This window comes from Phocoena sinus, chromosome 4 (assembly GCF_008692025.1).
Source record: "Phocoena sinus isolate mPhoSin1 chromosome 4, mPhoSin1.pri, whole genome shotgun sequence".
NCBI lineage: Eukaryota > Metazoa > Chordata > Mammalia > Artiodactyla > Phocoenidae > Phocoena > Phocoena sinus.
The window spans coordinates 84,694,281-84,716,480 of NC_045766.1; the positions used below are offsets into that span (position 1 = coordinate 84,694,281).

At 40.2% G+C, this 22,200-nt stretch overlaps 1 protein-coding gene across 2 annotated transcripts in view; it reads left to right on the forward strand.

The window, feature by feature from the left end:
* The first annotated feature begins 11,356 nt into the window (after positions 1 to 11,356).
* Positions 11,357 to 22,200, forward strand: part of USF3 (upstream transcription factor family member 3) — a 44,436-nt gene continuing 33,592 nt past the window's right edge. For both annotated transcript variants that reach the window (XM_032631247.1, XM_032631245.1), the window contains exon 1: positions 11,357 to 11,612. The gene's annotated coding sequence lies outside the window, so the exon portion shown is untranslated. The remainder of the gene's footprint in view (positions 11,613 to 22,200) is intronic.

Consider the following 22,200-nt stretch of genomic DNA (forward strand, 5'->3'; position numbering starts at 1 on the left):
AGCCAGGGCTGGAGAAGCCACTTCTGAGATGACTGACTCACTTGGTTGTTGGAGGGGTTCAGTTCCTCACTACGTGGGTGTCTCTCCAGGGCTGCCTGAGTGACAGCTGGCAGCTGACTGGCCCCAGAGCGAGTGATCCAAGAGAGTAAGCAGAAGCCATACTCTTGTATGACCTACCTTCAGAGTGACATACCTATTACTTCTGCTATTGCATTGGTCACACAGACCAGCCATTGTACTAGCCTGGTAGTATGGGAGGGGGATACACAAGGATATTACTACCAGGAGGTGGGAATCAGTGGACCTGGCTACCATGTCATGTTTGGAGGAAATGTTGGGCTTTATTGACAGCCAGCACAGGGAAGTTGGAAAGATTCTGTTAATCTTACTCTTTGAAGGGCTTGATTTCCTAAATGAGGGTTAGAAAACATTGCACTTTACCATTATTCAGAATGTTAAAGAAGGGACTTCCCTGGTGGTCCAGTGGCTAAGACTCTGTGCTCCTAGTGCAGGGGGCCCAGGTTCGATCCCTGGTCAGGGAACTAGATCCCGCGTGCCACAACTAAGACTCGGCACAGCCAAATAAGTAAGTAAATTAATTTTGAAGAAAAAAAGTTAAATAGGGAGTGGACCTAAAAGTTCTGCTCTTACGGTCGGGTTTTCAACTGCATGGCCTCACTAATCTGTCTCCCAGGTTGGTGCTTTTCTAGTTGTGTGATCTGAACATTCCTGGGAAGTTGAGTACTGTGGGAATGAGTAGGAGTGATGAGCCTTTGAGAATTTTTCAGGGAGTAAACAATGACAGAGGGTCCTGAATTGGACTTCTTTACAGTGCTGCACTACAGGAATTTAGTCCTAGTTCAAGATACAGCCAAGTAGCATAGCCATATGGAAAAAAAGGCTGGAGTCAGATTTTTAAATGTATCGATAGGTATAGTTATCTTGATAGAACATTGAGGAATGTAAAGTGAAGAGAATGTGTAATCTGTTACTGGGGCAGAAGTTCTCACCTTTTCAATTTTCTAAAACAGTTCAGTAAAAAGTATCTAGAATCAAAGCCTATGCCAAGAATAACTGGGAGCATAAAGCTAATATGAATCAATCACCGCTTAAATAGGCTGGAATTTAAATCTCAAAGACTTATAGCCTGTTTTTTTTGTTTTGTTTTCTTGGTTTTTTTTTTTGTGGTACGCGGGCCTCTCACTGTTGTGGCCTCTCCCGTTGCGGAGCACAGGCTCCCGACACGCAGGCTCAGCGGCCATGGCTCACGGGCCCAGCCGCTCCGCGGCATGTGGGATCTTCCCGGACCGGGGCACGAACCCGTGTCCCCTGCATCGGCAGGCGGACTCTCAACCACTGCGCCACCAGGGAAGCCCCCTATAGCCTGTTTTAATATTAATTTGTGATGGAAGCTTAAATCCAACATTTGGGAGAATAGTCTGTTGTGCAGGGATATTTGGAGTGAGTGAACTTGGAATTAGTTATTCCTGATATACTGAAACTAATCTGCCACATAGCTGAATTTCGTCCCGATTTTTACTCTTATTTATTTACTGTCTTCAAGAACTCAAGACATCCTTGGGACTTCCCTGGTGGCGCAGTGGGTAAGACTCTGCGCTCCCAATGCAGGGGACCCAGGTTTGTTCCCTGGTCAGGGAACTAGATCCCATACGCATGCTGCAACTAAGAGTTCGCATGCTGCAACTAAGGAGCCCGCCCACCTGCTGCTACTAACACCTGGTGCAACCAAATAAATAAATATTTTTAAAAACCCTCAAGACATCCTTTTATAAAGGAATCTAAGTAGTATAAATTAAATCACGTTAAATGGCTGTACCCTCAAGAAGATAACTGATTATAATGTTTTTCTTTGTTTCCTTGACCAAACTTCGTTAGTTCGTCTTTTAGAAACTGTACTTACTGGCAATATCAAAAGTTCTCTATAAAGATTTGAACAATCTTAAATCCTATTTGTCACTAGTAATCTCTATACTAAAGTGAAAACTGTATACTAAAAACAGGCACCACAAGTATAACTGCTTATGCAGATGAAACTTGAATACACAACTTGAAATAATTAGTATATAGAGCAGTAAAATCTGGTAAGATGAAGGCTTTCTTATAGCAGTCTAAAAGCAGTTTAATGACTTTCTTTATCCTTACCATCTTCCAGTGTGAGAAAGTTACCTGCCTTTCGCTGGTGTAAATGTTGAAAACTTTTTGCGAATTTATTGAACATCTACTATTCTAAGCTTTAGGGATATGTCAATGAACTAGGCAGATAAAAATCATAGTCTCTTTAAAGGGAAGTAAAACTCTAATTAATTTACATAGAATTCATGTCTAAGTAGAGGCCAGCTTCTTTACTAAAATAACAACCAGAGCCTCCAAGGACCTTGACTTTACCTTAACTTTGGAAGGAGCTTGGTGGAGAGGAATATTCTTTATGCTGACTTGCTTTCTTTAACATTGGTTTGAGTATAAACAAAAAACTTAATTCCCATAGAAGAACTGAGACTAAAAATATGAAAGGGAGTGCAAAAGGGATACAAATTCAGAATTTATACAACAGAAACCATCTAAGTTACATTTTGTAGAGTTTCTGCTTGTCCCCCAGTTCTCAGCCTATCCCATTCTAAACTGCCTTGAGGAAGCTACAATTTAGAAACAGCAGACTAGCTCAACTGGCACCTTAGCTGGAGATTATACTATTAGCCAAATTAAGAATGACCTTCCACAGAATTTGACCTTTTGCCTCAAAATCCAAAGAAAACTTCTACTTCCGTAGGTCTTCCTTCATCATTGGTTTCTCTTCTCTAACAAATTTCTTCTGATGACAGACACTAGGAAAGACTACCTATTAGGGACTTGATTCAATTCATTTGTTTTACGTAGAAGTAAATCTATATGACCTCTGTTCATACTGTTCAGGTTTTATCAGACATCTTACTTAGTTGGTTATAGTTGAAACACTGATAACTCTTGGCAATTTTTTAAAAATTTTCTTTTTTGTGTGCGTTGGGTCTTCGTTGCTGTGTGTGGGCTGTCTCTGGTTTCAGCGAGCGGGGGCTACTCATTGCAGTGGCTTCTCTTTTTGCAGAGCCTGGGCTCTTGGCGCGTGGGCCCAGTAGTTGTGGCTCGCAGGCTCTAGAGTGCAGGCTCAATAGTTCTGGCGCGCGGGCTTAGTTGCTCCGTGGTATGTGGGATCTTCCCAGACCAGGGCTCGAACCCGTGTCCCCTGCATTGACAGGTGGATTCTTAACCACTGAGTCACCAGGGAAGCCCACTCCTGCAATTTTAACTGCAACTACCATATACTAAAAGCTTCCCCTTCTCTTGTAAAACCCTCTTTCCCTACATAAGATTGTCTAGTGTCTCTTCACTCCAAATTGAAATCCAGCTAGTAATATGTAACCTGGGACAAATTTAGAGCATGGTTTCTGGACTACTGCCAGTCCTTAAAGTTATTATTATTATTATTTTTAATGTTCTTGTAACTTGTGGTACTTAGTACAGAGATAAGGTCAAAGAATGTACCCACAGTGGTTCAGGCACTGACGATACAACAGTGAAAAAGATAGGCATAGACCTGCCCTGGTGATCTTAACAGGGAACAAACATTACATTATTTCAATCGCCGTGAGGTACTGTGTTGGAGTGGTAGGTGTAATACATTTTACAGAATTTTGGAGAAAACATTTCAGTCAATTTTTACTTTGGTTCTCAATACAAAATGAATAATTGTTAATGTTTTTATACCTAAGAGTGGGGGGAAAAAAGAGAGATGGATGATCACTGTAAAACTTTGGAATTGAAAAGCCCAAGTTATCTCAACATTTCAATACAGAACCAACTAAGTTTAATAAAAGCTAGACACAAGTAGCTTGGAAAAGGAAACTCTAATAAGGCAGCTTACAAAAGTATGTCCTTATTTTTGCCTAAATGATGAGAATTTGAAAATACGTGCATCCTCAGGGCCTAACCCCACTGTCTGTCACTGAATTCATTCATTACTATAACACTTACTGAAAGATTACCATGTGGCAGGCACTTTGATCGATGCTCTCACTGGATTCACACAACAGTCTTTTGTGGTAGGAACTTTCATTAGCTCCATTTTACAGTTTCAGAAACAGGCTTAGAGAAGGTAACTTTCTCAAAGTCACAATTAGTTAAGGGGCTGAGCTGTATAATGCTCACAATCAATATGATAAAATATGGTATCTCAGTATTACCCAGCTTTTAAAAACTAACAATATGATTAAAGTGGAAGAAGGCAAGGTATAAAATGTACACAACAAAAAATAGATGAGACAAATAGAAAACAAATGGCAAGATGGAAACTTCAAATACAACCATACTGATCCTTATATTGAATGTAAATAGTCGAAACACACCAATTAAAAGGCAGAGATTTTTCATACTGAATTAAACAAAACAACATGCTACCTATAAGAAACCCACTTTAAATAAAGTGAACCAGAAGAGGGGTAGAAAAGATACACCATGTAAACACAAATGAAAGGGAAGTTGGAGTGGCTAAATTAATACCAAAGTAGATTTTGGAACAAAATATATTTCCAGAGATAAAAGAGGGATATTTATGATAAAGGAATCCACCAGGAGAATATAATCTTAAATGAATATGAACCTAATAATAGAAAACTGACAAGAGAAATAGACAAATCTTCTGTTATAGAGATTTTGAACTCTTGGTAAGTATGTCACAATATATTAAAGAGGATTGATACTATGCAAACCACATCCTTTGACCATACCAGAACTAAACAAGAAATCAGTAAATCTGGAAAATCCCCCAAATACTTGGAAATTAAGCAACATTCTTCTAAATACTCATGTGTCTAAAAAGGAATTGCAAGAGAAGTTAGAAAAAAATTGAATAGAAGGAAACAAAATATGTCAAAGCTGTAGGATTAAATGCTTAAAAGATAATTTATAGCATTAAATGTGTATATGAGATCTGTTTTTCTTCCTTGAAGTATAGTTGATTTAGAATATTGTGTTTCAGGTGCACAGCAAAGTTATTCAGTTACTTATTTCAGATTATTTTCTATTATAGTTTATTACAAGATATTGAATCTAGTTACTTGTGCTATATGGTAAATCTTTGTTGCTTGTATATGAGATCTTGAATCAAAGATCTAAGATTTTACCTTAAGAAACTAGAAAAAGAGCCAGTTAAACCTAAAGCAGGCTGAAGGAAGGAGATAATAAAGAGCAGAAAGCCATCAAATTGAAAACAGTAAGAGTAGGAAAATTAAATGAAACTAAAAGCTACTTCGAAAAACTAAAATTGATAGACCTCTCCTCTAGCCAGACTGACCACTCCCCCCGACCCCCTACACAGAAGACACAAATTACCAACATCAGCAAAGAAAGAGAGGACATCACTACAGAACTTACAATAAAAAGATAATAAAGGAATATTGCAAACCACTTTATTCAATAAATTCAACAAATAACATGGACAAATTTTTTTGAAAGACACAAGTCACTCAGGTCATCCAAAAAGAGGAGTTTGGCAGTTCTTCGAAAGGTTGAACATATGACTCAGCAGTTCCACTCTTAGGTATGTAAGTATATAATTTCAAGAGAAATTAAAACATGTCCACACAAAAACTTGTACATGAGTGTTCATAGCAGTGTTATTCATCGTAGCCAAAGAGTGGATGCAACCCAAATATTCATTAACTGATGAATGGATAAACAAAATGTTTCATATGCATATAATGGAATATTATTGAACCATAATGGGTGAATTGTATGTGAATTATATCTCAATAAAGCTGATACCAAAAGAAAAAAGCCAAACATTAGAAAAAAATAAAGAATAGGTAACTTGAATAGCCTTATATGTATGAAAGAAATTGAATTTGTAGTCAAAATCCTTCCTGCAAAGAAAATTCCAGGCCCAAATGGCTTCTCTTGTGAATTCTAAAAGATATTTAAGGAAGAAATAATACCAGTTCTACATTCTTCAAGAAATAGTAGAAAAAAGAATATTGCCTAACCCATGTTATGAGAACAGCATTCTACTAGTACCAAAACCAGACAAAGACATTACAAGAAAACAGTAGACCAGTCTCCCTCATGATTATCTCAGTAGATGCAGAAAAATTCAGTACTCATTCACGATAAAAACTTACAATGACAAATAAAAAGAAAATTAACTTGGAAAGGGTATCTGTAAAAACCCTACAGCTGCCATCATACTTAATAGTGAAAAACTGGATGCTTTATATGTAAGATTGTGAAAAAGGCAAGGATGACTGCTCTCACCACTTCTATACAATATTGCCCTGGAAGCCCTAGCCAGTCCAGCTGAAGACAAGAAAAAGAGATAATAAGCCTGTATGTAGATTGGATAGAAAGAAAGAAAATTGTCTTTATTTACAGATGATATGATGTAGTAGAAAATGCTAAGATAACTTAAAAAAAAAAATAGGACTAATAAGTAACAAGTCCACAAGATACAAATATCAATTGTATATCCAGCTATTAAAATTAGAAATTTAATAACATTTACAATAGCATAAACGTGATATTTAGAGATAAATTTAGCAAAATATATGCAAGACCTGTATACATAAAGCTATAAAACAGTCCTCAGAGAAAAATTTAAAAGACCCAGATAAATGGAGAGAACACATTCATGAATCCAAAGACTGAATATTAAGTTGTAATTTCTTCCCAAATTGAATTATAAATCCCACTCAAAATTGTAGCAGGCTCTTTTTTTCCTTCTTGACAAGCTTAGGTCTATATGGAAATGCGAAAGACCTAGAATAGTTAAGACAATTTTTTAAACAAGAAAATTGGAGGACTTACATACACTACCTGACTTCAAGACTTACAAAGCTGCAGTGAATTTAAAAAAAAAAACTGCAGTGATTAAAACTGTTGTATTGGTGTCAAGATCAATAAATAGATCAATGGAACAGAATAGAGTCCAGAAATAACAACCACACATATATGGTCAACTGATTTTTGCCCAAGGTACAAAGACATCTCAGTGGAAGAAGGATGGTTTTTACAGTTGGTGCTTGAGTACTTCCCTGGTGGTCCAGTGGTTAGGACTCCATGTTTCCATTGCACGGGGCACGGGTTGTGTTCAATACCTGGTTGGGGAAGTTCCACACGCTGTGCTGTGCAGCCAGAAAGAAAAACAAAAAAACCACAATTGGTGCTTGAAAAACTGGACTTCCCAATACAAAAGAACTTTTCATCCATAGTTCTGTGATATACAGCAATTAATTTAAAATGCACCATGGATCTAAATATAAAACATGAACCTATAATACTTCTAGAAGAAAAAGAAAAATCTGTGTGACTTTGTGTTAGTCAAAGATTTCTTAGATATGACCCCATAAGCATAATTCATAAAAGCCATAATTGATAAATTGGACTTAAAATTAAGAACAACTATTTGAAAAACAGGAGGATGAAAAGACAACCCAGAACTGGGAGAATATATTGTGTATCACACATCTGATAAAGGCTATGTAGTCAGAATCCATAAAGAACTCTTAAAACCCCATAAATAACAAATGACCCAATAAAAATAGGCAAAAGCTTTAAACAGAACTTCATAAAAGATATACAAATGGCTAATAAGTACATGAAAAGTGCTCAGTATCATTAGTCATTATGGAAATGCAAATTAAGGTCACAAGGAAATACCTCTATACACCTATTAGAATGACTAAAATTTTAAAAGATTGACCATATTAAATGTTGATAAGGCTATGGTACAATTCAGATCCTCAGAGTCTACTAGTGAGAATATAAAATAGTATAACAACTTTGGGAAACAATATGGCAGTTGTTTAAAAAATGTACACTTAGCACCTGACTCAGCCATTCCACTGGATATTTACCAAATTGTTACCCAAGGAAAATGAAAGCAAATGTCCATGCAAAAATTTATACACAAATGTTCTAGCATCTTTATTTGTAATAGTCAAAAATTGCAAACAATCTGTCCACCAACGTGAATATATATGATATATCCATATGATGGAATACTACTTAGCAACAAAAGCTAATGAATTATTGATACAACAAAGTGGATGAACCTCTCCCTACCCCCCCCATGCTGAATGAAAGAAGATAGACAAAAAAAGTATAAACAGAAAGATTCCATTTATATACAATTCTAGAAAATGAAACGAATGTAGTGACAGAAAGCAGATTAGTGGTTGCCTGGAGAACAGGATGAGGGCAAGAGGAAGGAGTGAATAAGGAGGATGAGCAAAACAGGGCAGGCTAGATATGTTCATTTTTTATTGTGGAGATGGTTTCACAGGTGCTTACAAACTTCAAAACCTGCCATGTTGTACATTTTAAATATGTTCAGTTTATTGAAGATTCCTTAAAGAAGCGATCTTGGTTTTGTCCCCCTCCCCCCCAGGATACTCGGTGAAAATATTTGCGCAACATATATCTGAGAAAGAACTTTTATCCAGAGGGTACAAAGAGCTTTTACAACTCAATAACTAGGCAAGCATCCTGCTTTTAAAATGGGCTAAAGATTTGAACACTTTACCAAATAAGATGTGTATCTGTCCAATAAACATGGAACATATGCTCAACACCAGTAGTAATTAGTGAAGTGCAAATTAAAATCACGAGAGACCACTTCACACTCACCATAGGGCTACAATGAAAAGGACTGACCATATCAAACGTTGGCGATGTGGAGTACCTGGAATCCGCATATATTGCTGTGGACAATGCGAAATACTACAACCATCCTGGAAAACAATTGACCGTTCGCTTGTACCGCTGCCATTCATTTCCGAAAGCTTCTAAAAAGAACACGCAAGCTTGGAGCCTCTCTAGCCCTCCACGCATCTGGGGATAGGGGCCCAGCGTGAGCCCCCCGCGGGCCTGGCATCCTGCGATGCGGAGCGCCCGGAGGTTGGGTAGAAGAAGGGCGCGCGCACCCCCATTCTCGTGCCCCACCTGGCTCCGCACGCAGGGGTCCCCTGCGAGGAGGCACACTCTGCGCGGCCCCCTCTTCTGGGAGCAGGGAGGTGTCGGGTAGAGTAGAGCCCAGAGAGCCCCTCCGTCCCCTAGTCTTTCATCCCCAGGAACAGGAAAAAAGAGGTGTCAGGAAATGAAACTGGGGAGGCAAGCAAGGGGCTTGTAAGTCATGCAGAGAGTCTTTCAGAGCCACTGAAGGATCTTAAGTACGTGGGTGAAAATCATATTTACTCCAGCGGTGTGAAAAATGGATTTGGCCTAGAGGCAGGGAGACCAGTTTCACTTGGCCACCGTATTTTATTATCAGTGTAGTTACTATAAGCACATGTCAGCTAGCCGGGAATTGGACTGGTGCGATATTCTGATGTCATCCTCTCATCTAGAGCCGTAAACCAACGTTGAATAGGCAAAGTCAACGAAGAGTTCTATGATTAGGACTTGGGTTTCAGTCGGGAATGAGGATTAAATTAAAAAGCGAACATTCAGACCTTTCTGTTGTTGTTGTTAATTTTTTATTGAAGTATGGCTGATTTACAATGTTTTCCATTATAGCTTATTACAAGATATTGAATATGGTTCCCTATAGTATACAGTAGGTCCTCGTTTTTTTATATAGTTTGTATCTGTTAATCCCAAATTCCCAATTTACCACCCCCACCTTTTATCAAATAGAAATTTAACATTTCTACACTGTGCCAGAAAGGTATTCATGTATGTTTTCAATGGTGGTCCAAAGAAACTCTTAACAACTGTTTTCTGAACTGTCAAAACTATTTGTGTTATTTTACTTTAGGCTCGATGCATTGCACTTGCTTGGAAAATCATACATACCCGAGATACAATGTTTATTAACCAGAATAATTTTTAACAAGAATACCTTATATTCTGATCACAATGGAAATTATATCCTACAGCTGGACATACTAACTAATACTATATGATTTCAGGCGCTATATTAGCATTACTATTAGGCTCTGAATCCTAGGGTCTTATCTGCAGCTTTGATTTGGGTATGCTAAATGCATTCAGAGGCTAGAACTTTATATGCTGAGATGCAAGAGTTAAAGAAAATTTCCAGGCTGTTTATCATGCCATAGTTTACAAGTAACACTAAAGGCCTTCTGTTTCATCATAGCTTTTAAACTGCTGTACAAACATAAGGTGTGGTTACTGTTTAACTTTACACCTTTTCCCAATACAAGGTCAGCTTCCTCTGTACACAGGCTCAAGTAATTCCCACTATGCCATGCCCTGTGTGCACCTTCTGGAAGTTGCCTGGTCTAGCCCCTGGACGTAAGATCTGGGACATTTCCGAACCTGGTGGTGGAAGCGCTTGGAAATCTTTCATCACCACTAGGTGGAGGACACCTGTTTCAGGGGAGGAGGGGTTACGAAATAGGAAGTAAAACCAGGAAAAGGGAGTTGTGACCATGGTTCCAGGGCCCCAAACCCATCTTGGAATTAGCGGACCCTCAGGTCTCCATGCCATCACCCGCGGCTCTGTACCTCCCAGATCTAGGTCTTTAAGAACCCAAGCTTGAAGTTCCAAATCCCATCCCCGAATGTCACATATTCGCTTCCCCCAGCTAGGAGGCCCCCAGGACATTTCTGAACACTGTCATCTCCAGTTCGCAGGAATCCGCCTTTGTGGCTAATGAAAAATGACAGATGACCACAGCCAACAAATCTGAGCAGCGTCAGGTCGGCAACGATCTTCCAGTGAAATGGCAGCCGGAGACGTCTGCAATCTCTTTTTTCTTCCCCACCTCCTGTGTTACAGAGGCATCATCCCGCCTTCCTGCCCTCTAGGCTAAGAGGATCTCTCTAATCGTTTCTGAAAGGCTTCCGTGCCCTCCTCCTTTCCAGTTTTTCCACTTCCAAACTCCTACCGAAGACGTGTGAAGCAGAACAGAGACCATGATACAAAGAAGTTTCTTAAAACACCTCCTTTTCTAGGTTCTCAAGGCGTCCCCTTTAACGAACCAGGCCCACCTCTTTCCCATTCACCTACTGGCTTTCCGTCCTGCCCATCACTCTACCTTTAAGAATATTTCCTGTTCCTTCAACCCAACTTGCACACCTCCGCCCCCCGGCCCTCCTCATTGGGCCGCCAGAGGCCCGTTCACTCTTCACTTTTCCCTCCACCTCCTCCCGCCCTCTAGCAGAGCGCAACGGCGTCTCGGGTTCTGATCGGCTACCACAGCAGCCTCCCCGGGATCGGATTGGTGCCATGAGTGGCAGAGGCGGGACCGCGGTACACCCAGGATAGGCTGTTAGCTAGCCGAGCGGCGGCCGCGGGAGGGGCGGGGGGAGGGGTCGGGAGGGGCGGGGGGAGGGGGGCTGGGAAAGTTGAGGCCGTGCTGCCGCCGGGTCTCCGGCCTTGAAGGCTTGGGCTCGCAGCTGCGGCAGTGGCCGCAGGAAGAGGCGGCGGGGGCGGGGGGAGAGGAGGGCCTGGGCCCGCGCTCCCCCAGCCCCAGAGGAGCAAGCGGCGGCCGCAGACTGAGAGATTCGCCCGGGCGGTCGGACAACCCTGTGGAACCCGCTTGGGATCATGACCCAGGCTGGGGTCGCCGCCGCCGCCGCGGCCGAGCCCACGCAGCCCCGGGGTGAGTGACTGCTGGAGGGGGCCGCTGACAGCCGGGGCGGGGGGCGGGGGCCGGGGCTGCGGGGGCGGCTCCGGGGGGCGGCTCCGGGCTCTGCTCCACCCACCCCTTCCCCGCTCCCGGAGGCGAGGGCTGCGCAAAGTGTGTCTTCCTCCTGGGGACCCCTGCGTGCGGAGCCTAGTGGGGCGCGAGCGCCGAAGGTGCGCGCACCCTTCTTCTCCCCGACCTCCCGGCGCCCGCGTCCCCTGGTACCAGGCCCGTGGGGGGATCGCGCTGCGTCCCGACCCCCGACATGCGCGCGAGGCGAGAAGGGCTCCACGCTGCCCCGAGTGCATAAAGAGCTGGGCATTCAGGTTCATACCGGATGGCCTTTGCCCGCCTCCTTCACCTTTTCCTATTTCCTTCATTCCCTCTTCTTTCCTTGCCCTCCGATTTTCCTTCGGACCCACTGGTCAGACTCCTGTGACTTGCTTTTTAACTCTGACACCTGTGTCGGAGAGTTAGGCTTGCGTCTTCTTTTTAGAAGCCTTTCTTTTCCTTTCTGAATAGGAACGGTTCTCCCATACCCGCTGGCCCCTTCCCCCTCCCCCCACTACGGTTACAGTGGGATATGGTCCTTCGAATTTATTAACTTTATCCGGAGATAAGAGAATGCATAAACCTATATGTGGGATCCCAGCTAATGACTTCCAGCTTACGTTCTCATGCTGTTTTTACTATTAAGTAGATATATTGACCTAACACCACACAAAACTAGACAGTTGTGGCTAACTTAAGTTTGCGGAAAAAAGAGAGTTGCTTACTTATCAAAGTGCAGATTTCTTGAATAAACCCTTCCGCGAATAACAGATTCTGAAGCATATTTGTACCTTTGCTTTTTCTTAAAAAGCAATCAAACAAGCAAACCTGCTTTTTGAAGGATCAACAGGCTGTCATGCACTCTAATCACTTTGATGACTTTTTCCTCCTACACAGGACGCGTGTTTAATGTAGTACAGAGTTGCTGTATGGGATACATTTGGTGTTTCCCTTTATTTGTGAAGTACGTTAAAAGTAATTGTTACAAAATAAGCAAAATACTTTGTAATCATTGCACTAATGAAACCAGGAACAGTATCCTGTCTCAGGAACAGTGTAAAGAAGAACTTAATCTCACGTTTTGCTCTAATCTAAGCAGTATGACTTTTTTATACATAGGTATTACATTCTCTCTATATTTAAAAAAGAAGTTTTATAAAATCCAGATATGCATGCAGCCTAGAACATTCTTTGGAATAAAAGCACCTCATTGCAGGGATTCAAGGGCAGCGTAGGATTGAAATGCTATAAATAAAATTCCATGAATTTTATTTCATGGAAATAAAATTCTAAAGTTGCAGACTGTGCAGTCAGTGAAATAGGCAGGTAAGAGAAATTGACCTGCTGTTTTCCTATTTTCAGACCTTAGCATTGTCAACAAGGGAAAAGAAACATAAGAAAACTGAGAATGTTTAACTCAAGTTAGGAGATAGGCTTCAACAGGCAATCAGCTCAAAATTGTTGCTTATAAACAGAGACTGAATCAAGCTTGGGTCTTAACCATATCTTTCATGTCTTACCTTTTTATCCTCTAACCCAGTGGTTCTCAGTCTGGACTATACAGTAGAATCATCTTATGTACTTTTACATTTTAATGCCCAGACTGCTTGCCCCAGAGAGTCTCTTAACTTTTGATGTGGGGTTAACCTCAGCTGTAGGTGTAGTTTTTAAAGCTCCCCAGGTGTTTCAATTCAGCAGTCAGGGTTGAGAACTACTATGTGTCTAGAACAATGTCCAATCCACTAGGCTTGCCTTCCAGGCTCTTCTAAATTAGGCCTTCACTCATGTGTCCAGCTTTCCCCCCACTACTTCCCAGCATGAGCCTCCTTGTGGTCCCACAGATATGCAGTTCAGATCCCTGCTTTTGTTAATGACATTGGTCTTTCTCAGCATATGGATGCCCCTCCCTGTGCGCCCTCTCCCCAGTGACAACAGTTCTAACCCTAAACTTTAATGAAGGTTTTCCTGGACAGCCCTTTCTCTTTAGTGACTGGCTCCCTTTGAACTTTTAATCCACATATTGTTTAAAAGACTCCCTTTGTGGTTACATCATGTGGTGGTTTAACTTTCTTTTTCTTTAATACATTTATTTATAACTTCTTTTGTATATGTGTTTCATTATTCTCAAACTTAACGGCAAGGAGTATTTTATTTTTCGCTCTTCTACAATAGTTTGCTGTAGGTTGGATTGATTTGCTTTGAAACCTCCCCACTCTGCTTGCAACCATAGTTTCAGGTTTGATTCCATCCCAGATGTTTCTGTCGTGGTAGCTTCCTCACACCTTAACTCACATTGAATTCATGTATGGATGTCAGTTTCTTCCATGTATTTTCCTGATTTCTTCAGTAGGTTGATTATTTTCGGTGGCCCCATAACAGCTTGTACTTATTTCTGTGTTAACACTAATCACATTGCCGTTGAGTATGTGTTTATCCACCTTCTCCATGAGCCTGCTACCCCTAGAGCATCCACATTGAGAGCTCCAGGAGGTATGATTCACACTGTATTCTTAAATACCATTGCAGCATGTGGAGCTAGAACCCCGTGAACACAGCAACTGTGTTCTCTTCATCTTTGTACTTCTGGGACCCAACATAGCACTTATTAGTAGGCACTCAAAAAATGTGAAATGAGTAAATGACTGTTGTGTTATGTATTATGCAAAGATAACCATATACATCTTTAGCATAGGTTGATTTGGCATTAACTGATTTCACTATTAAATATTTTTATGTCCTAGACTCCTATTATGGATTTATTAGGGATTAGTGGAATTTAAGTAATTATGGTTTTGATAGATCACTTAAACATGTAATCATCCTTCCAATATGCGTGGAAATATATGCCTTGAGTCTTTTATTCTGAGCTCTGGAAGTCAACTCTTGTTATCTGTAAAATATTTGTGGAACTCTAAGAGAAAAGTTGTTAACTGTTCAATTAGATAATTTTTCTTTTTCTCATTAAATTTTCCATACGGGTACAATTGCACTACTTCAGAAGTCCAGATCTTTTAATTAGATCAGTAGGGCATAATAAGTTGCTCCTATTAATGTGCTAATATCCTGTTTTTAATTCAGTTCATCAAGTATTTATTGAGTGCTTACCACGTGTCCAATACTCTTAGGTGCTAAAGAGAATACAGAAGTAGTAAATGGTGTGGACTCAGCTCTCAAGAAGTTTTTAGACTTATTGGGAGGATTGGAAAGCATCATATCAAATAAGGGACTGAACACAATATTCATTAGCTAATGTAAACGTAAGTACTCAAAGTTGATGATGCAGTGATTAATACCATGTAAAATTAAGAAAGACCAGATATTCCTTCAATAGACATTTATCACTCCCATACTGAGTACTAGTTGTTGAGCATACAAATATGGAAGATGTGGTGTCTACCATTTAGAAGCTTACGGTCTAGTGGGAATAGCCAATAAGTATATAGAGTGTATTTCCTGTTAAGATATTGTGGAGTATGTATTATGTCAGGATGTTTGGGACTAACCTGTAGGGATCAGAGAAAGTTTCAAAGAGGATACTTAGGAGTTCCCAGTTGGAAAGTTGATATGAGCATTCCAAACACAGTGATAGGTGCAAAGGCATGGAGATGAAAGAGGGCATTTCTTGATTAAGGAGCTACAAGTAGATTGTCATGGTAGAAAGTGGTATGTTAAAGAGCATGGACTTTGGGGTCAGACATGTGTAGTCAGACATGCAAACTTTTATTACTGAGAGGTCTGAGCCCTGGCAGACCTTGTCTGTGTAATATAGCAGTAGTGTGGTAATTTTGCTGCTAGTATTAGTAAATAGAGGTGCCCCAGGGTTCTCCCATGCATGAGGAGCCCCAGACAGCCTTCCCTCCAAATTAATGAAGCCATTATTGGGTCCCTTGGCAAAAGCAGTCTCCCCTTAGCTACTATAATTTCTTAAACAGCAGAAGCCTGTAGTGAAGGTGACAGGGAGAAGAAATTTGTAGTGTAACCATGAGAGGTACCACTTCTACCTCTACTCCACTTGCAGGATCAATTTCTCTTTGGTTAGAGCAGCAGAAATTGTCTTTGGCTAACTTAAGCAAAAAAGGGGGATTTATGGATAGATACTGTAAGTTCATGGAAGTGAAGGAAGGTAGAATAATGAAGCCTTGGGAAGACCAGAGAAAGCAGCTTCTAGGATCACATGGGTCTGTGGGGCTAACTCAGCCTCAGCCAGTTTTCCTCCTTGTGCACAGAGTCTTGTTGGTCAGCCCTGTGGCCACCCCAGAGGTGAGCCCATGTTTGATAGTCGTATCAGACCTCAGGAATCAGACAGAGAAGCTGTCCAAAGGAAGAGCGAGGTGGTATTGCCAGAAGGCCAAAACCAAGATATTTCCTACAGAGTTCATAGGATCTGGCAGTGTGGAGATCTTGATGTGTGAGCTTGTTGTAAACCGTTTTAGGAATAAAAGCCATGTAACAGGGAGTTGAAGAGTGAATGGGAAGTGAGGATGAAAGGACAGTGAGTATAAACTACTTGTTCAAGGAGCCTGATGGTGGGACGGGAGAAGAGAATAGGAACATCTAGAATCTGTGGCAAGATCAGAAAAGGAAAAAAAAAAATTTTTAATCTTTTAAATAGGAAAAAAATGAATAATGTATTTTAATGTAAAAGCACTAATAGGGAAGGAGAAATTAATAGTATATGAGAGAAAGGATATATTTTTGTAACAAAATTGCTAAGAAGTGGGAGTGATAGAGTCCAGAACAAAGGTAGAAGGTTTAGTGTTAGCTGGAAATATTAGGGAAGGTTTTATAGAAGAGGACGTATTTGCACTGGGCTTTAAAGAGTTAGCAGGATTTGGATAAGCAGAGCAAAGTGGAAAGGTTGTGTCAGTGGGAAAATAGCATAGATTTAGCAAAAAATAAACTGGCTGATAAGGAGCACAGGGAAACATCTGTCTGAATTGGGGAGGAGGGAAGAGTAGATGATGTGATCAGCTATATAACCCTGCTCCTCTGTGTGTTGTACTAGGTAGAAATGGATGAGTGAGCTCTGCAATAAAGAAGGCAATGTGAGGTAGAGTCATGAAAGGTAGGACCCAAGAGTTTGGATTTGATACAGTAGATGTTGGAAAATGGTACTGTAGATTCTGGAGCAGGACAGGCATGTGATGGGATACAGTGCAATGGAAAGATGAATGAGACATTGGAGTATAAAACCATTGAAGAATAGGGAAAAGACTGGGAGCAAAAAAGAGCCAGACCTGTGTAAAATGGGGACTCATCTAAGGTGGTAGTAACAAACAGGAGAAGAACATTGTGCAAGAAATTGAGAGGATTCGGTGAGAAGATCTGAAGGTTACTTTTGGGTTTAAAGCCATGTTAAAGTTTTGGTGTCGTTGATAAAATGGAGAAATTGGAAATAGGTCTCTTAAGAGGCAAGGCCATTTGACATGTTGCACACAGACTCTTGTTTATTGGTTTTGAAATGAATTGCTCTGAAGAGAGCTTTGCCTAACCAAAGATTTGGAATAAGATCAGTGTTGAAATGTAGCTTTATTGTAGAAAATGTAACAGCTTTTACACAGAAACAATTTGAAACTTTGCAGGGGAAAAGCAAATAGAAAAAAAGCATTCAGCCTTGGAAGTCAAAGTGAGAGAAAGACAAGGATTCATGTTAGAAAAAGATGATGCATAATTGGAGAGAGGAAGACAGCCTGGGAGAGAGAATTTCAAGAAAAGGCAGAGATCAGCAGCCTCAAATCCTGCAGAGAGGAGAAGACCTTTGACTTGGTGAAAAATAGTCCCTGACCTGTAAGAAAGCAGTTTTGGCTAGCAGGAGCAATCAGAAGGCGTACTGCCACGGGCTTTAGAAGAGACTGGCCAGTGAAGGAAAGGTGAGACGTTTCATAGGAAAGGAGGAAAGAAACGGAATGATAGACAGAAAAGGCAGTAAATTCCAGTTTAATATGAGGAAACTCTTTGTATTTTGGAAACAAGAGAGAAATGGTTAAGGAGGGAATATAGTACTAAAGAGGAAAGAATCAAGTATAGAATCTCTCTCCACAGGTGGTGGAATTAGCTTTAGGATGTTCTGGTAGCCTGAAAGGACAGATGTGTAGACAGAGGTCTGTTATGATAAATGTAGGATCCAGTTAAGGAACGTGAACCAGATGACCTTCATCTTCCCAGTGAATTAGGGGGGAAATGGAAGAAAGGCAAGTAAAGTGTCTAGCTCTTGCTACATACCAGGCACTTTGCTTGATCCATTAAACATATTATCATGTAAACTCCTAAGAGTTCTTTGAGGGGTTGGTGATAATCTCCCAATTTTAAATGTGAGGATACTAAGACTTCAAGGAATACTTATTTTTAAAAGCAAATAGCTAGTAAATGTCAACTTTGAGATTTGATCCTCAGTCTGATATCAAAGGCTAGTCTCATTCCACTCTACCATTCATTCATTAATGTCAGGTGAAGAATATGGGGAACTTGAGAGAATCTGTATTACTGATTACAGTGGCCGTGCCTCACAATCACTTGAGGAGCTTTAAAAAGCTCCTGCCTGCACCTTACTGATTACCCACTGTATTAGTCAGGCTTCTCCAGAGAAACAGTAGGATATATGTCACAAGATGAGTCTGGAGCATCTTACAGTGCCAAAAAGTAAGAAAGTACTAAAGAGTGTTAATAGGAAATTTGAGGAGGACAGTTGGTGGAGAAGACTACTACTTTCACAACTTAAATCCTTCAGAATGATCGGAGTAGTTTAATATAAGGGTGTTTTATTTGTATAATGAAAAAATCCAGTTAAATAACAAGAATAAGAAAATGGGAGAATAAGGACACATCCTTATTAGTGTTGAGAAGCTGGGAAAGGTGTCATTTAAAGACGAAAAACATTGAGGACTTTAGGAGAAATGAAAAGCATATAGGAGCAGCTTGGTGACAAACCTTGTAGCATTGAGAAATCTGCAACCTGATACAGGCTTAAAGCAGAAACACTAGAAAAGTGAGTTTTGCCAACACAATTGTGGAAAACCCCAATTCTCAGAGACTTTGAAAAGTTGAGGTTGGTTGTCTTAGTCCATTTTGGTTGTTATAACAAAATACCACAGACTGGGTGGCTTATAAACAACTGAAATTTATTTCTCACAGTTCTGGAGGCTGGGAGTCCAGATCAGGGTGCCAGCATGGTTGGATTCTGGTGAAGGCCTTCTTCTGAGTTGCAGACCGCCTACTTCTTGCTGCATCCTCACAAGGTGGAAGGGGCAAGCGACTTCTCTGGGCCTTGTTTTATAAGAGCACCAATCCCTCATGACCTAATCATCTCCTAAAGGTCCCACCTCTTAATACTGTCACCTTAGGGATTAGGATTTCAGCATATGAATTTGGGGGGTGGGGTGGGGAAAGCAAATATTCAGATGGTAACGATGGTCAAAAGGTAATTAGTTCCTGGATTTTAGAACAACTGTACTAGGCCTAATTAGAATAGCTAATTACAGTGTTTACTCTCGAGCTAAGCTACTAGAACTTATTTATATAAATTGGGTGTATCTCCATCTTGGGCTTGAGGGCCAGAGAGAGAAGCAGGGTTATACCTCAGAGAACTTCTAAGTGCCCCTGTGAATGTAGGGTTCCTTCCTTCAGAAGTTACCCATCTAGCTGCTCCCCTCCATCTCTGCATGATTCTCTGGATAGCCAGCACTCTCATAATCAGCAAACACTTTCATGATGGGGAGAAGAGTGATATTCACGTATATTAAAGCAGTGGTTGTTAGTGGTGGATGCCCATTAAAAGCACCCAGGGAGGGACTTCCCTGGTGGTGCAGTGGATAAGACTCTGTGCTCCCAACGCAGGGGGCCCAGGTTCGATCTCTGATCAGGGAACTAGATCTCACGTGCATGCCGCAACTAAGAGTTCACGTGCCACAACTAAGGAGCCCGCCTGCCACCACTAAGACCTGGTGTAACCAAATAAATAAGTAAATAAAAATATTAAAAAAAAAAAAAAAAGTACCCAGGGAGCTTTTCTTTTCTTTTCTTTTCTTTTTTTAAAGATGATTTCTACAGTGCATCCAGAGTTGAGAACCACTGTGCTGGGGAAACCAACTTTAGCTATCAGTTCGATTAACCAAGACTCACTAAATATTTAAGGAAAATCAAGAGGGTGAAAGAGGGACACCAAGCTGAACAAACAGAGGAATTGATTTTTGAGAAAACAAATTGAATATAATAGATAAAAGATAATATTTGTTATTCAAAAATAATCCTGAAAGATTTTAGGGAATATAATTTCCATAAAATAACAATGGGGTGCTATGAAAAAGAAACAAGAACAAGACAGTTTTTGGAAATTGAAAACATGTTTTCTGAAATAAAAACTTTAATAGCAGGCTGAATAGCAGCATGGTTGTAATAGATGACTGAATTAACGAACTAGAAGATCAGACCAAGGAGTTCTTCCAAAATGTGGTACAAAAGAACAAAGAAGAAAACTATGAGCTGTTGGACATGAAATATATATCTAGGAGGAGAACTAATACTCTAGAACTAAAATTCTGCACCATTTCAGTAAGTCTTTGGCAGAGGGGAGATGGTAGGCATTTGGTAGGTAAGAATTAGAGTGTGTTAAAACTTCTGTAGTGGTAGAAGAGGAGACCATAGATACTGTTTTTAATAGGAAGAAAATTTGTTTAAATTTAATATTAGTATATCTTAAGTTATTGATATGTGATTCCTTTTCTGTCAGCTTTATCCTCTCAGCTTTGCTTTTCTTTGTGTGTCAGTTTCATCCTCAGACTGGCTTCCCTCTTTTGCAAGATGTCTGCAAGTTCAGTATTTGGAATTACCTGCTTTCTCTTTAAATTGGAGAGAGAAAGGGCACAGCTACCCACATCATCAAAGAAAAGTCCTGAGCTTTACTTTGATTGGATAGGTCAGAGACCAGTCACTGTTGTCAGAAAAAAAATCATTTGCCAAGACCTGCCAAGGCCTACTACTGAAGCACAAGGGCTGTGCTGAGGAGGGGTACATACCTAAGTGAGAATTGGGGAAGTTCATGGAGTGGAGAGGAGAAAATGTCTAACAAATGTCCACTACAGTATGTTTCTTAAAATTGTTAAGGATATTTATGAATAGAATAGATATAGAAGGAAAGAAGATATTGAGGAAAATAAACAAAAAGCCAGCCAAGGAAAAGTAAAAACTTAGTGGAGGAGGGAAGAGAAAAAAAGCGAAATATGACCAAATGTAGCAATAGTTACAATAAATGTGACTGTAATACATTCTCATTTTTTTTAAAAAAGCTCTTAAATTATGTAGAAACAAATCTCCAGATTTGTGTTATTTTAGACAAATATAAACAAAATAATGCAGAAAGGTTAAAAATAAAATACACACATACATACTCCAGGCAAATGTTGAATGGAAGAAAATGCATAGTAATTTGTTATCAAAATTTAATTCCAGACAACAAACATTTAATTTAAAATAGTCGATAAAACTTTATACCTAAGGAGCTAAAAATACACACTCTTCTCAAATACTCATATAACACTTAACAAAAATATATCATGTAACAGGGCTACACAGAAAATCTCAAATTGAAAATTTTTTATTGCCAGTTGTAATGCAAGGAAATAGTTCCCTCCCTCCCTTCCTCCCTCCCTCCCTCCCTCCCTCCCTCTCTCTCTCTCTCTCTCTCTCTCACTCACTCTCTCTCTCTCTCTCCCTCTCTCACTCTCACTCACACACACACACTCTTAACAAAAGTGGAACCAAAAAAGAAGAAATATAACTTCTTGGAAAGCTTTTTACTTTACCTAAGTTTGAAGAGGATATAAAAGTTGAAATTACAAGGAAGAAAAAGTCAAGGTAATAAAAACAAGCAAATCATGGAAAAAAGAAATAGAAATGATTTATAACATGTGAAAGGGTATTCAGCCTCATTAGTCCTCAAGGAGATGCAAGCTAAGCAATAATAAGATATTTTGTGTTGCTTTGGACTGAAAAATTTAAAAGATGTTGATTATACCCTTTTTTTGTCAGCATTGTTTTTTTTTTGTTTTGTTTTGTTTTGTTTTTTTTTTTGCATTACGCGGGCCTCTCAGTTGTGGCCTCTCCCATTGCGGAGCACAGGCTCTGGATGTGCAGGATCAGCGGCCATGGCCCACGGGCCCAGCCGCTCCGCGGCACGTGGGATCCTCCCGGACCGGGGCACGAACCCGCGTCCCCTGCATCGGCAGACGGACTCCCAACCACTGCGCCACCAGGGAAGCCCAGCATTGTTTTTAATAGCAAACAAAACAAAACAAAACCCGGAAGTAAAAAAGGAAGAGGGATAACAACATTGTAAATCAACTATACCCCAATAAAAATTTTAAAAATAAAATAAATAAAAAAGAAAGAGAGATAAAGAGTATTTATCAATGGGTAACAGCTAAATAAATGATGGCTCATCCATGTTACACAGTGCTATGCGTGTATGAAAAAGAGTAAGTTAAATTGATATGTACTTACTGGAAAGATGTCCATAATG